Source organism: Patella vulgata, chromosome 3, assembly GCF_932274485.2.
Source record: "Patella vulgata chromosome 3, xgPatVulg1.2, whole genome shotgun sequence".
Taxonomy (NCBI): domain Eukaryota; kingdom Metazoa; phylum Mollusca; class Gastropoda; family Patellidae; genus Patella; species Patella vulgata.
Window position 1 is genome coordinate 2,367,643 of NC_065881.2, and position 17,282 is coordinate 2,384,924.

General features: G+C 38.9%; 1 long non-coding RNA gene across 1 annotated transcript; it reads left to right on the forward strand.

Annotated features, from left to right (window-relative positions):
- The first annotated feature begins 4,952 nt into the window (after positions 1-4,952).
- Positions 4,953-16,785, forward strand: LOC130012199 (uncharacterized). Its single transcript, XR_008787572.1, has 7 exons — positions 4,953-5,240; positions 6,724-7,065; positions 9,598-10,350; positions 12,158-12,307; positions 13,604-13,659; positions 14,295-14,511; positions 15,608-16,785. It is a non-coding gene; the product is annotated as an uncharacterized LOC130012199 (long non-coding RNA).
- Positions 16,786-17,282: the final 497 nt, after the last annotated feature.

Sequence of the window (17,282 nt, forward strand, 5' to 3'; positions counted from 1 at the left end):
AAATTAAAGGTCTGACTATTTATTTGATTCGTTCAAACCAGTGATGTGTTAAGATAGATATAGAATATGTTAATACAGCCGTCGTAATGCTAGGCTCTACTCGATAAGTCTCGATCCTTCGTCTCGTATGATCTTAATACGAATTCTAGATATCATGTTAGGTATCACTGAAACGCACGTTCATTTCTATTTTCAAATATTTAAATAATTTTCTGGCACATTTATATTTACATACTTTGAAAAAATGAAATGAAATGGTGTTTAAGGTCCTACTGTTCCAGTCCGACCGGGATAATGAAGACGGGCATACAGTGTGCTAAAAGTGAATGTTTGCCCGGGCTGCGGCACTATGGCCTACTCTTATATCGAATTCCAACTGCAAAAGGATCTTTTACGTACACGACAATGTGTACACCCGAATGATTAGACAGTTTTCCTTGTCAAGCCATGGTCCTGCAACCACTGACAAGGCGAAAGCACGAAGGAAAATCCCGACATACTTTCTCGGCCAGTGCAGGGATCGAACACGCGACATACAGGATAGCGAGCCAGCGTCTCGCCCACTTAGCTACCCTGGCTCCTTACTTTGAAAAAAAGATAAAAAAAAATCTAATCTGTATCTTTTAACAACGGACGTGACAATGAATAGGGTCCGTCGGATACACCACTGGCAAATAAGAATGTACGTTTCCAACGTCTTCCAAAGTCCTACTCAATGAGCCAACGTGGCTCCAGAACAGTGTATAGTCGATCGGATAGGTCTAAAAAACGAGGACATTGTGCATGTAAAAGAATCCACCACTATTGGAATTGGTTAAGAGCAGATGGTATCGCCGCCTGTCTGACAAAGCTGCCCCCCCATAGCACACATCGATGGTCTTGGGTGGCCGAATTGTTAGCGTGTGTGCGTTGTATCATAAGGTCAACTAGTGTAGTTTCGATTCCCCGGCTGTTCGTGACAAGGAATAGGATCGCCTGTCCAACCTCGTTGATTTTCTACGGGTCCTCCGGTTTCCTCCCACTGCTAAAGAGCCCTACGCGCAAGCGAATTATTGAAATAAGATTGAACCATGTTAGTCCCGAATAACTTGGTTTGTGTCGAGTGGTCGTTAAACACACTTTCTATCTCCCACCTCTCTCTATCTCCTCTCCCTCCATATCTCCCTCTCTATCTCTCTCCATCTCTCTCTCTCTATCTCTCTCCCTCTCTCTCTCTCCCTCTCTCTCTATCTATCTCCCATCTCTCTCTCCCTATCTCTCTCTCTCTCTATACAAGACTCTACTTTCCAGTTTTTTTTATCACAAGACATCATATAAGTCCAGTTCTTCCAGTGCTCTTAAAATTTAACATTGAAAAGGGCTATTGTAAACCTGTTAAGGCAGCGTCTTATCCACTTAGCCACAGCGAGCCCCTGTAGAAAATATAATTTCGATGATTTCCATTTTTAAATACTAACTACAGGCAGGCTCCTCTCGTTTAGATTCCTCTTCCGATTCAAGTGGAATCTCATCACGTGTAGAGCCATGTTCAAATTCCGGAAAGGTGCACACTTCATTATCAGCCAGGAATGCTTAAAAATCAGAGGAACATTGGATCATAAATTGTATTTTCTATATAAAGTGACTTCAATGATTTAAAATTAAAAACTACTTTATATTATTTTTTATATGTGAAATTTAGATGATTAAGACCATACCTCCATTTAATTCAGGTGCCACTGCCGTTTCTTTCAGCTACCGGTTTAATTCTGTTTACGCTACCTAAACTAGATAATCCAGATTCATGAGGGATATTGAGACCGGACATTGGCGCCACGGCCTATTCTTATGGGATCGTTAACGTACACGCCACATACATGGGACCTCGGTTTTTCGTCCCACCCGAGCCAGTATACGTTGTCCCTTGTCAGGTCTGCAGTCCTGCACCACTGACAAGGAGGAACTACATTGGGGTACTTTCTCTGTCAACGCAGAGATAGAACACGGGACCACCAGGTCAGTGAGCCAACGTCTTACCCACTCAGCCACCGTGGCTCGCTGGTGGAAGACAAATATCTAATTGTAATATCATTTATAAGTTGGTTCAATTTTGCTCAGTATTTACAAAGATATATACAATATAGAAATTCCATCGATCTATGTTACTCGCTATGAAGTACGCCTGCAGCCATTTTGTTGTCGCGACAATTTAATGACAAACCCGTTTTAAATCCGACTGAATCCAATTAATATAAATGATTAGAAAACGATGAAGTAATTAATATTTAATTTTAAACTATAAATTATACTATTCGTATTGACTTAGATTACCATTACTGAATATCAAAATAGCCAAAACATCTTTAAATATATTTATGAATTAATGTATGGATCCATTGATTTATTGATGTATTATTTCATCAATGTGTTAATGTGTCAATGGTTTTGTATTTTGATTCAGGAATGTATTTCTTTTCTTTTCATTTTTCTTGTTTTTTTAAAAAAATAAAAATAAAAAATAAAAAAAAAAAATAATGCTTTTAATTGATTAAGAATATTTTGTGCTGTTCCATGATTAAAATGTATGATTATATATTTATTGAATAAACATATTTACAAAAAAAAAACGCTGGCTCGCTAGCCTGGAGGTCGGGTGTTCGATCCCTGCATTGGCCGAGAAAGTTCATCCAGATTTTCCGGCGTGGTTTCCCCTTGTCAGTGATGCAGGACAGCAGTCTAGTCGTTCGGATTGGACGAAAAACCGAGGTCCCGTGTACACATTGGCGTTCACGTAAAAGATCCCTTGACAGTTGGAATTCGATATAAGAGTAGACCGTATTGCCGCTGTCCGGGCAAAATTTCCCTCATAACACACTGTATGGCGCATGCCAGTCTTCATTAGCCCAGTTCAGAGCAGAACAGTAGGACGTTAAACCCCATTTCATTTCATTTCATTTATATTTTGTACAGGTCATTTATAAACCGGGGGCTCGGTGATTAAGTCGCTGACTCATTAACCAGCAGGTCCGGGTTCGATCCCGGTGTTGACCGAGAAATGTCCATATAGGATTTATAAGTGGTGTAGCATGGATAGTGTGACAAAGAAGACTCGCTCCCGGTGTTGGGTGAGAAATGTCCATATAGGATTTATAAGTGGTGTAGCACGGATAGTGTGACAAAGAAGACTCGCTCCCGGTGTTGGACGAGAACGTTCGTCGAGATTTTCCGGTGTGGTTTTCCCTTGTCATTGCAGGACGTAAAAGATCCCATGGCAGTTGTAATTAGATATTAAAGTAGACCGTAGCGCCGCTGTCCGGGCAAAATTGCTTCATACCACATTGCATGACGTATGCCCGTTTTCATTAGCTCTGTCAGAGCAGAACATTTTTATTTGGTTAACCGCGGTGGCGAACAAACTCATTTCATTTCCTTGATTCTTAGAATTGAAAAGTTCATGAATAAATGTATACGTCAATATTTGATGGGTCGTCGCAAAAACACAAGTCCAAACCCAAATAATATGATACATTAAGGGCATGGCTTATAAACATTAAGATGGGATTGCTTCCATGGATGACTTTCTTGTAAAACGACCCAGACACGTACTTTTAAATCTGATTATAACACGGTCCTATTCGTTTCGTTTTTTATAGTTCAAAATTTCGTTTTACTTGTCTTCATAACACTATGATCTGGAAGAGTTGTTATATAACAGGCGCTCTGCTTCATTTGTGGAATTAGCCAATGAACCGGCCTGTTACAGCGTTCCGTGCATGGAACTGTGGTAAACCACTAGAAACCGCAACGCTGCTTGATTAATCAATGTCTGACGTCATAGGGTGAAAAGACGCTCGTATGACCCTTGAAACGACCTCGCACTACAGTCAGATCTTCGAATAGTAGAGGCCGTCGAAAGTATCAAAAACGAAACGAAATATAGATCTGTATTTTAATCGGATTGGAGTGAGATGTTTGTATTCTATAAACGTAATGTCTAACACATTCGAACCATGTATGTTTTTTGATTAAATTTTCGACAGCTTTGAGATAGCAATAATGTAGAATAAATGTTCGCATTGTTTAAACAGAACATTTTGTTAAACTAAACATACATTATTACGTCACATTAATAATGATGTCATAGGAGTGAAATGTTATATATTATATAAACTATTGAATAGACATTTATTAACAAAACAAGACCATTAATCGACTCTCGATGGCATTGGATACTCGAGATTTTAACTAGATTAAAACGGTTCCCCATTTAAAAATTTAATTTAAAAATCCTGATTAGGCTATATCACTATCAGTGCCCTGGTTAACACTGTGCATACATCTTGTCAAAACTACAAACAATGATAACTTGGCTGAGAATGAAGTAAATCAAGGGGTTTCCACATGTTGCTCCATCTCTCTAAGATACGAGAATTAACATTGTGAATGGGGAAATCTTTAGTGGTCTGTGACCAAATAAATAAAACTGTGCTAACAAAATGAAACTAGATTTGCCACGGCTAGATCTTATTCTTAAGGTCAACTCAATTCTCGTCGATGTCGCTGGGATGTAATAAGTAGAGCGCGTGATTGTTGACGAGATTGTAGGTTAGGGTTAGACTAAGTATTAGGGCTATGTCCAGGGTTCGGGTTAAGGTTGAGATTATAGCGTTAACCCTGTTTATATCTCGTGACCTGTGGCAAAACTTGAAGTTGGCCTTATCAATTAGATTTAACCCTTTGTGCCTATCTTCCTATAAATTTTACTCGAAACGAAATATAATTTTATATAATTAATGTTGCAGTGTTTTCAGCACTATGTCCTTCCGGCACATTTAACCAAATGTGAATATTTTTGGGCATGGTAGGCCAACATTAGATAACTACAATGACTTAATATTGAAAATAACTGAAAAATAGATAAATTTCGTTTCGTGTGAAATTCTGTGTTTCAAATTTGAATTTGCTAGAGTTCGCCAAGGGAATAATACTAGATCATTGTGTCATCTGGAGAACATCTTCTCGAGGGTTAGGGTTAGGTTTATAAATTACATGTCAAACATACAAATTGAAGCTGTAACAACGGTGGATTGTGGCTAAAACTATTCTGAAGGGTTAGGGTTAGATTTGTGGGTATAAACACTGACAGATATTCTACAGATCGGTCAAGATCCAGTTATCGGTTTGCAGTAGAGTTTTTGGAAATCTCGTTAAAAAATCAACAGTAAAAAAATATTTTGAGAAAAAAAAAATGGATATGATATGTAAGTTTAACGTGTTAGCAGTGCAGGTAACTGAAAATTGTGAATTTTGCTGTCAGCTGAAAGAAGCAAACAAGTTGTCAACATTTGGCTGCGTCGATTTGTTTTGTTTAGATTTTGAGCGGATACTAAATCACCGGAATTCACTTTGCAAATATCAAAATTTGACCCCAAGGCCTACCTCTTTACATATATTTTGCATTAATATTAATAATAAATAATTAAAAAACACCGATGATCACCGGAATTCACTTTTAAAAACATATAAACACCGGAATTCACTTTCAAAAAATGGGGGGTTGGATGGCCGAATGGTTAGCACGTGCGCGCTGCGCTGTATCATACAGTCTGTCATTGAGTCAACTGGTGGGATTTCGATTCCCCGGTTGTACATGACAAGGGGTAGGGTCGCCTGGCCTACCTTGTGGGGTTTCTCCGGGTCCTCCGGTTTCCTCCCACTGCTAAAGACCCCTACGCGCAAGTGAATTATTGAAATAAAATTGAACCATGTGTTAGTCCCGAAATGACCTAGTTTGAGTCGAGTTGAGGTTAAACCCCATTTCTCTCTCTCTCTCTCTCTCACTTTCAGGGGGGTTGGATGGCTTAGTGGTTAGCACGTGCGCGCTGTATCATTAAGTCTGTCATTGAGTCAACTGGCGTGGTTTCGAATCCCTGGTTGTACGTGACAAGGAGTAGGGTCGCCTGTCCAACCTCGTGGGTTTTCTCCGGGTCCTCTGGTTTTCTCCCACTGCTAAAGACCGCAAGCGAATTAATGAAATAAAATTAAACCATATGTTAGTCCCGAAATGACCTAGTTTGTGTCGAGTGGATGTTAAACCCCATTTCTCTCTGTGTCTCTCTCTCTCCTCTCTCTCTCTGGACTTTCAGGGATCACGTGGCTAAGTGGGTAAGACTCTGGCTCATTGGCCTGGAGGTCGGGTGTTCGATCCCTGCATTGGCCGAGAAAGTTCATCCAGATTTTCCAGCGTGGTTCCCCCTTGTCAGTGATGCAGGATGGAGGGCCTGACAAGGACAGCTGTCTAGTCATGTGGATGGGACGAAAAACTGAGGTCTTGTGTATACATTGGAATGCACGTAAAAGATCCCTTGGCAGTTGGAAGTAGGCGATAGTGCTGCTGCCCGGGCAAAATTTCCCTCATAGCACACTGTATGGCGTATGCCCGTCTTCATTAACCCAGCAGAACAGTAGGACGTAAAAACTCCATTTACTTTCATTTCTCTGGACTTTTACGGCCGACCTCCTGGATCCATTCACTTGATCTGATATGTACAGTTGTTGTGTGGTGCAGTAGCAGATATTGGACAGGTCAGTCGATTTGCACTGGCCAAGACAGTTAACATGGATTTTCCACAGGGTTCCCCCTAGTCACTGGTGCAGAATGGGACACTTGTCAGTTTGATTCCAGTAGGACATTAATCTTGATTTCATTTCAAACATTTAGAAATATTTTTTTCTCTATTTTAGATAAAACAAACTGAACAAGTTGGATCAGGAAAGACTATCACAATGCCTAGAAGAAAAAGGAGGAAATGGATTAAAAATTTACAACAACATTGGCGTAAATGGCGTGATAGCATTGCAGATAAGTCCCTACTTGATTCACCAAATGAACCCCTTCCTGATTCAACAAATGAACCCCTTCCTGGATCACAAGATCAACCTCTTCCTGGATCACGAGATGAACGCTTTCCTGGATCACGAGATGAACCCCTTCCGGGATCAATAGATGAACCCTTTCCTGGATCACGAGATGAACCCCTTCCGGGATCACCGGATCAACCCAGTCCTGCTTCATGAGATCAACTGGTATGTTTGATATCTACATGTAAGCTTATCTACAAAAAAAGAAAAGCAGTTCATGTTTTTTTTTTGTTGTATATTTTTTTTTTTGGCTGAGAAATTTCATCAGCTGTTTCCGACGTGGTTTCGCCTTGTGAGTGGTGCAGGATGGGGACAAAAGACTGAGGTCCTGTGTACACATTGGTGCACACATAAAAGATCCCTTGGCAGTTGGAATTTGATATAAGAGTAGGCTTTTGCGCTGCTGTCCGGGCAAAATTGCCCTCATGGCACACTGTATGACATATGCCCATCATCGTTAGCCCAGTCGAAGCAGAAAAGTAGGACGTTAAACCCCATTTTATTTCATCAGTATTTTTTCAGACAATCCTTCCCTTATAGAAGATTGTATGGCTTATGCCCGTCTTCATAAGCCCAGTTGAAGCAGGCTTGTAACAATCTATACCCCGACGCCCGGGCCTACCAAAATTAACTTACAGGCTAGTGATCTATTTAACCGTACTAGTCCTGGGCTAGTGCCCTTTTACTGGTTTGTAAATTAATCTAGAGATATAGATAAATAAACTGTAAAAACATCCTACATTTATTTCTCCAATTCCACACAAAACTCTATTATAACAATAGATTTTCTGTATAAAACTTAGGGCAGTATGGACATTTTTAGTACCTCGTCGATTCATTCATTCTTGACATTTTTCTCCACCTTGCACTCTTTGACAAGTCACGTATTCACCAGTTGAAATCAGGTTGATTTTTTTTAAAAAAAAGCCTACATAATATTTTATAAGATTGGTTTTGACATAAATATTTGAAAGCATGCCATTGGATTTTCAAATACAAAATAATTTTGATTATTTAACATGTCCGGTATTTCCAAAGAATTTACTACACGTGTTCGTTGCACATGGCATGCTCAATGGTACCAGTAAATACTGTAAAACAATTAACTTGTCAATCAGTCGAGACTGTCTCATGCTTTGCAGTGAGTACTTACAATAACATAACGCACCGTATTCCGTATACAACAAAACTTCAAGTGGGAATTTATAGACGTCAATTTCCCGTGATATATTACAAAAAACTGAGTAGCCGTTTACATCCTTAATTGTTAGGCAATGAAGTCTACGATCTTTATTCAAAACCATAGGTTGGCAGGTAACAAAACAAAACAGGCGCCCAAATATTGAAGATCAAAGCTTGTACCTTGTCGAACTACGGACCAGTGGAAATTAATGCCGGGCTAGTGTCTGACAGTAGACTACTAGCCCATCTAGTGGATTCAAAATTTTTTTTACGCCCCTGGTAAGCACGTGGGCGCTGTATCATAATGCCTGTCATTGAGTCAACTGGCGTGGTTTCGAAAGGCAAGTTGTACGTGACAAGGAGTAGGGTCGCCTGTCCAACCTCGTGGGTTTTCTACGGGTCCTCAAGTTTCCTCCCACTGCTAAAGACCCCTACAGGGAATCGAATTATTGAAATAAAATTAAACCATATGTTTTTGTCGAGTGGGCATTAAACCCAGTTTCCCTCTCTCTCTAAAGTCTTGTTTCCATTATTGTACAGGAATAGTGCATCCTACTGACAAAGGTTGTAGAAGAATCGAAGAGAGAGAAATGAAATGAAATGGGGTTTAACGTCCTACTGTTCTGCTCCTAAACTGGGCTAATGAAGACGGGCATACGCCCTACAGTGTACTATGAGGGGAAATTTTGCACTACAGCCTACTCTTATATCGAATTCCAACTGCCAAGGGATCTTTTATGTGCATGCCAATGTGTACACGGGACCTCGGTTTTTAGTCCCATCCGAATGAATATACAGCTGTCCTTGTCAGGCCCTCCGTCCTGCATCACTGACAAGGGGAAACCACGCTGGAAAATATGGATGAACTTTCTCGGCCAATGCAGGGATCGAACACCCGACCTCCAGGCTAGCGAGCCAGTGTCTTACCCACTTAGCCACGTGATCCCTGAAGAGAGAGAAATAGGGTTTAGCACTTGACATGGAATGACCCACAGGGGACTTTACTCCTTTTCACGTACAAGCAGGGATTCAAAACCACATCATGACTCAATGAACCATTCAGCCAGTTCGCTCCTACTGCTCAAGAAATGACCTAGTTTGTTTTGAGTGGATGTTAAAACCACTTTCTCTCAATACATAACATTGTTATAACTTTTATATATTACAGGAAACTAATAATATAACTTATCACAGGAAACTAATGATGTTATAACTTTTATATATTACAGGAAACTAATAATATAACTTATCACAGGAAACTAATGATGTTATAACTTTTATATATTACAGGAAACTAATAATATAACTTATCACAGGAAACTAATGATGTTATAACTTTTATATATTACAGGAAACTAATAATATAACTTATCACAGGAAACTAATGATGTTATAACTTTTATATATTACAGGAAACTAATGATGTTATAGCTTTTATATATTACAGGAAACTAATGATGTTATAACTTACATATTTCAGGAAACTAATGATATTATAACCTTCGTATATTTCAGGAAACTAATAATGTTAAAACATTCCATCATTGTGTTTTTTGTGATGAGATTTTTAAAGAGTACAGTGATCTAGATCTTCACTATGAACTACACGTGAACAAGAAGATCCATGTTGAAGGAGAAAAAATTGACAGTATCGTAAAACACCGCAAAAGACATGTTAAAACGGGGCAAATTGCTAATGTTGTAAAACTCCGCAAAAGACATGTTAAAACGGGGCAAATTGCTAATGTTGTAAAACACCGCAAAAGATATTGATAATGCTGTAAAACTCCGCAAAAGACATGTTAAAAAAGACGATATTGATAATGCTGTAAAACTCCGCAAAAGACATGTTAAAAAAGACGATATTGATAATGCTGTAAAACTCCGCAAAAGACATGTTAAAAAAGACGATATTGATAATGCGGTAAAACTCCGCAAAAGACATGTTCAAGAAGAAAAAATTGATGTTGTAAAACTTCACAAGAAACATGTTAAAGAAGAGGAAATTGATAACTTGAATTATTTTCAGTGTAACTTGTGTGAAAGAAAATTTGATTTATACCCTGATTTAGAAGAACATTGTAAAATACATATGGAATATGAAGAATCTCCTATCATAGGACAAAATGTTAAAGAAAGCGAATCTATTGCAATTACTTTATATCAATGTACATTATGTCAAATTTGCTTTGAGCAATATTTTGACCTGGAAGAACATTGTAAACTTCATGGATATCAATGTACAGGCAGAGTTAGGTCTTCCATTAGGTACATGTATATTTAATGTATATTCTATGTTATAGGAAACTAACGATGTTAAACCTTTCCATCAGTGTATTGTTTCTACCTTTAGACAAACATTTTAGGAGCTGCGGTGGCTGAGTGGGTAAGCCGCTGGAGGTCGCGAGTTCGATCCCTGCAGTGGCCGAGAAAGTTCATCAGGATGTTCTGATGTGGTTTCCCGTTGTCAGTGGTGCAGGAATGAGGGTCTGACAAGGACAGCCGTCTAGTCGTTCGGATGGTACGGAAAACTGAGGTCCCGTGTACACATTGGCGTGCACGTACAAGATCCCATGACAATTGGTATTCGATATAAGAGTAGGCCGTAACCCCGCTGTCCGGGCAATATTTCCCTCATAGCACACTGTATGGCGAATGCCCGTCTTCATTAGCCCAGTTCGGAGCGGGACAGTAGGACGTTAAACCCCATTTCATTTCATTTGTATTTTGTACAGGTCATTTATAAATCGGGGCCACGGGGGCTCGGTGATTTAAGTCGCTGAAGCATTAACAAGCAGGTCCGGGTTCGATCCAGGCGTTGGCCGAGAAATGTTCTCTTGTCATTGGAGGATGTAATAGATTCCATGGCAGTTGGAATTCGATATAAGAGTAGACCGTAGCGCCGCTGTTTGGGTAAAATTGCCTTCATAGCACATTGCATGACGTAAACCCGTTTTCATTAGCCCTGTCAGAGCAGAACATTTTATTTGGTTAACCACGGTGGCGAACTAACTCATTTCATTTCCTTGACAAGTTTAGAAAATGGTTCTTAGTATTGAAAAGTCACAAATAAATGTATTTGCTTGATGGGTCGTCGCAAAAATACAAGTCTAAACCCAAATAATATGACACATTAAGGGCAGGGGTTATAAAAATTAAGATGGGATTGCTTCCTTGTACGACTTTGATGTAAAAGGACCCAGACACATACTTTTAAATCTGATTAAAACACGGTCCTATTCGTTTCGTTTTTTATAGTTCAAAATTTCGTTCTACTTGTCTTCACAACACTACGATCTGGAAGAGTTGTTATATAACAGGTGGTCTGCTTGATGTGAGGAATTAGCCAATGAACCGGCCTGTTACAGCGACTTCTTGGCGTGTTGTGAATGGAACACTATAGAAACGTCAACGCTGATTGATTAATCAATGTCTGACGTAAAGGGTGAAAAGACACTCATATAACCCCTAAAGCGACCTCCCACTACCGTCAGATCTTCGAATAGTAGAGGCCGTCGAAAGTATCAAAAACGAAACGAAATATAGATCTGTATTTTAATCGGATTGGAGTGAAATGTTTGTATTCTATAAACGTAATGTCTAACACATTATTTGAACCATGTATGTTTTTTGATTAAATATTGGACAGCTTTGAGATAGCAATAATGTAGAATAAATGCTTGCATTGTTTAAACTACATTTGTTAAACTAAACATACATTATGACGTCACATTAATAATGATGTCATTGTAATAATCATATTAAACATAGATAATGCAAGAGCTAAATCTGTCTATTGCAGGTTTTTCTTTAGGTCTAAAATGTTATCTAAATTATTAATTACACATTTATTAACAAAACAAGACCATAATCGACTCTCGATGGCATCGGATACTCGAGATTTTAACTAGATTAGAACGGTTCGCCATTTAAAAATTTAATGTAAAATTGGGAAAGCGAGGCTAAGTCCCGATTTCAATATTTCTTTTTTCATCATCTAATTTTGAATTATTATAGCAAGAATGGCCAACTCTTTATTAAACTCTTAACTAATGTATCTTTAACTATTCCCCAGATTCAAAAGAAAATACATCCAAAACAGTTTTCTGTGAACACTGTGGGATTCTTCAGAAGCAGATAAGAGAATTAGAAGCGAAGCTGGATAAAGCCAACAATAAATTGGAAGATAGTCGATATGTTGATATACCTGTCAATACCTACACAGGTATGTACATTTATATATACCTACAGTGTTTTATCAAAATTCAGATTTTTCACTCAAATTTTAAAAAAACGCCCTTGAACATGTGTAACACTTTGGTCCTTAAGACAATTTTGGTTCTATGAAAAATTGTTACTTTACTCTGTCTATAGAGTCAAATCACACGTACTTAATGAACGTGAATAGATAGTTATACATAAAAAAAAAACAGTGATATTTTGGTAAAATCATAACCATTGTCAAGATATCCATCAAGTTCTGTCTGTTAATTGACCTATGGTTGGTAGGCTAAATAATATAATGTCTCCTCCTTTAGTCCTGTGAAATAAAGAGATTTATTCCATATTTGGGATGGAAATTAACGTCAAGGCTATCTAAGACGTACAGAAATTAGGGGGTATAAATTAGGGTGTAGAGCGAAATGGATCAAAGCTCATTCAGATATTCCTAGCAGCTATTATTATTGAGGACGAGGAACATTTCAAGCCATTACAGCTTAGCAATAAAGTTGTAAAATCATTGATTCTGTAGTGTTATTACGATCATGAAGAAACAAGTCCGATAGCTTGTTAAGCCATGGTCTGGCTAAAGCTAGATTTGTCTCGAATGAAAGCAATACTGATGGTTTGCTCCACTGATGTAAATCTTGTTGACCATTTAGGGAGCAATGGTGCCTTAGTAAGACGTTGGCTCGCTAATCTGGGGTCCCATGTTCGATCCCTGTGTTGGCCGAGAAAGTTCATCGCGTCTTTCCGGCGTGGTTCCTCCTTGTCAGTAGTGCAGGACAACAGAACAACGTATGGCCGGTCGGATTTTGACGAAACGCCGCGGTCCCGTGTACACATTGGTGTGTACATAAAAGATCCCTTGACATGTGGAATTCGATACAAGAGTAGGCTGTAGAGCGACTGTCAGGCAAAAATCCCCTCATACTACACTGTATGGCGTATGCCCGTCTTCATAAGACCAATCGTAGCAGAACAGTAGGACGTTAAACAACGTTTCATTTGGAGACAGTCCTTACAATCCTATAATCCTCTAAGTCAGTTTTCAAAACTAAAATGTTTAAATTTTGAATGTTTGCTGGGAAAGGTAGAGGCACCTCAAAACAAGGAAAGTAATATGCCTCGACCAAGTAGACCTCCCCACTTCCATTATGTAGCTTTTATTTTCAAGCGAAATATAATACAATTTCTAAGTATTATTGTGTAGGAAATATAAACCATTATTCAGAAAATATGAAACTATCGTTAAAACATGTAAATTCTGATGAACGAGTCGTTATTATATGTTTTACAGACACCGTATTGCCCTGAGCCGGTAGATTTAATAAAAGAACATCAGAGAAATATAAAGTAAGCAGGCCTATTTATAATTCAAGGGTGGGGGGTGGATGACTGAATGGTTAGCATGTGCGCGTTGTATCATAAGACCTGTCATTGAGTCAACTGGCGTGGTTTCAAATACAAGGAGTATGGTCGCCTGTCCAACCTCGTGGGTTTTTGCCGAGTCCTCTGGTTTCCTCCCACTGCTAAAGACCCCTACGAGCTACGAGCAACACCCCCCAGTCTATTTATAATTCATTCATTTCATTGTTATTTTGTTGTTTCAGTTTGAGTAAAGTCCCCTCCCCCCCTGGCCTATTTCAGATTCATTGTTAGTTTTGTTGTTTCATTTGGAGTGAAGTCTGTATCATAACAATCCCAGGACTGTACAACACAGTTGGAGGTTACGGTTGGGTTAGAACCCCGAACCCATTCACTTATAAAGATGTGACGTCATACTTTGATTTGGTTGTCGAGTGGTTTTGAATCCCCGCCTGTACGTGACAAGGGGTAGGATCGCGAGCGAATTATTGAAGTAGTACTGAATCATATGTTAGTCACGAAATGACCTAGGTTTGACACCCCCCCCCTATCTCTCTCTCTCTCTCTCCCCGCCCACCGCCCCCACATCTATTTGTATACATAGCTATATTATTTTGTTTCAGATGATTGAACTCTGTCATGGGTATGGTGTGTTCATATATCCATCAGATCTCGTCCACGTCAAGAAATTATTCGAGAAAACAAAGAGTGGACAATCCGTGACTCGTCACCTTCTGAGCGTCATGTTTACAAAAGAAGAGCTATGTTTTGGTTCAGTATCAAAAGATCCTAAACCTGGTCTGATGTCATTGGATGCAACCGTAGTTCAAGCCATTAGAGGTAAAGTCTTGTTTTCACAGTGTGGCATGGTTACTATGGTGCCGGCATATTAACACCACGTTCGATCGCGGTGTAGGTCGAGAATATTTCTCGGAATTTTCCATTCCGGTTTCTTCTTGTCAATGGTGCTGGGCGGTGTGTCTGACAAGGACAAGATCTAGCTCTTGTCAATGGTGCTATGGGCGGGGTGTCTGACAAGGACAAGATCTAGCTCTTGTCAATGGTGCTATGGGCGGGGTGTCTGACAAGGTCATAATCTAGCTCTTGTTAATGGTGCTAGCCGGGATGTCTGACAAGGTCATAATCTAGCTCTTGTTAATGGTGCTAGCCGGGATGTCTGAAAAGGACACGCCTCTAGCTCAAATGGTTAACAGAAAATCGAGATTTATCCGTGTCGTGCTAAAAAAGGCGCTTGACAGTTGGTTTAGACCCTGCACTGTAACAAACATATCCATGTAAAAACGTAAAAAAATTACGGAAACAAAAATTACCATGAAAATTTTATCCGTATTTATTTATCCTTTAATTTACAGAAATTCCTTCAATTAACATAAATTCCATTTGGTAAATTTTGTTTCCTGAGCATGAAGGTGATAAAAATTTCATTGAACGAACCATATATTTTAATATATTGAAATGAGTACTTTAACATGATAATTATTAGGAATGATTATATATGTATACGATTACTTATCGGTACCGATAACAGAATTACAGAAGGGAATAAAACATTATATCCCTAATATTCACGAAACCTCCTGGTCATTCCACCATTTATTCCGTAAAATAACAGAATTAAGTCCATTATAGAAGGGAATAAAACATTGTTCCCTAAATGTCACGGAAATTTCCTGTTTAATATTGAATATTCCACTGAAATAGATAAAACACGTAATTTGAAGAAATAATTCATACTATTAACACAATTTCTCCAAAAAAGTCATCAATTGACAAAAAAAGGTGCTAAACTACTGAATTCGCTCACATTAAAAATGGATATTTTTTACAGTGTGGGGTTACCCAGCCCATACCTAATACATATTAGCCAACTAGACTGAAACAATGGCCATTTTATAATGTATGTTAATCATTTCAGATTACTGTGTAGCAATGTCAAAGGACAAGAACGTGGCCATTAATCAAGCTCTTCACAACAAATTAACCACGTACAGATATAAGGCGAGGTGTAGGGCAACAAGTCCTGAATACTGATCATTGACAGTGCTTATCTAGATGAAATTATGGATGACGAAACCCCCGTGCTTATTGAAGGAGTCAAGTCGCTAACTAACTCAATATCATCCAGTCTTCGACAATGCAAACAGAAACGATTGATGTTTCAGTCAAAATGAAAATATTAACATTGGCACTTGAATCGCGTGTAGAATGCTTCGGGTACCATTTGCATTAAGGGACTCGATGAAGGAGACTAAATATATCCCACGTAGAAGATTATCACCTTTTAAATTCAGACCCTTCGCGTATTTTGCCAAACATAACTGATTATAAATTACAGTATAATAGAAACGATTGAATGTAAATCAGGTTATATATATTCATAATACATTATTATGTGTTGCGACCTATTTGTGTCCATTACTGGGTGCCACAGAATAGAGATTTAGCTCTTTCTGGGTTGATTGCTTATTATATTCAAATACTAGATTGGTGGGGAAAACCCGTTCTTATTTAATCAAGATGCTGAGTTGGTGGAGAGATTTAAGGCCAAGAGTAGCAGAAAGATATCAGTAGAATATACCACAAGTTCCAAATACCGATTATTGATAGTGCTTTTATTGCTGGGTTTGTGGGGGAAACACCGGATTGTTTAGTTAAAGTGCTGGATGGTGGGGGATACCCTGTGATTATTTAATAAATATACTGGGTTGGCGGGGAACCCCGGGCTTGTTTAGTTAAAATATTGGGTTGGTGGGGAAATCCCGGGCCTGTTTAGTTAAAATACTGGGTTGTTGAGGAAAATAAATTTATCTTTAAATTGAATCCGACCTCTGTTTTATTGTCTCTGAAACATTTCCACCGCGGCGCCCTAACCTAACCAGGCGGTGTGGCGTGTTTCATTGACTTGAAGACCGTGATAAAAGTGACCGTAAATATAAAAGTAAATATAAAAGTAAACATAATCAATCGCTGTTTTAATGAAATGCAAATATGCTTGTTTTTGTTCAGTTAATATCGATGTGATTCATGATGTCATAAATCAACCTCTTCTATGTACCAGTTTGCATACATGAAATAAAAGGGAGTAAAATGAGATTTAACCTGTTACGAGTTTGCTCCAACTGGGCTAATGAAGACGGACATACGCCGCTACGCCCTCCTCTTATATCGAATTCCAACTGTCAAATGTACGTCAAAGTGTTCACCGGAAAATCACAGAGAACTTTCGAAATCAACAACGGGATTGGACCACTTGCCCCTAGTCAACGAATAACTGAGCCACGGCGGCTCCCATTTTTTAAAGTATCAAATATATCAAGTATCATCAAGTCTATAATACCCGCCCTACTCTTCTGCCCCGATTGGGTTAACAAAGACGGACATACGCCACACACAAGGCGCTATGAGGGGAAATTTAACCAGTCAACGACGCTACGGCCTACTTTTATGTCAAGGGTTCTGCACGGGACCTCAGTTTTCTGTACCATCCGAATGACTACACCTTTTTTCTTGCCAGGTCTGAAGGCCTACACCACTGCCAACCCAGGATGAGTCAATAGGGGGACTAATTAGGTTAACGTCCGCTTTAATTG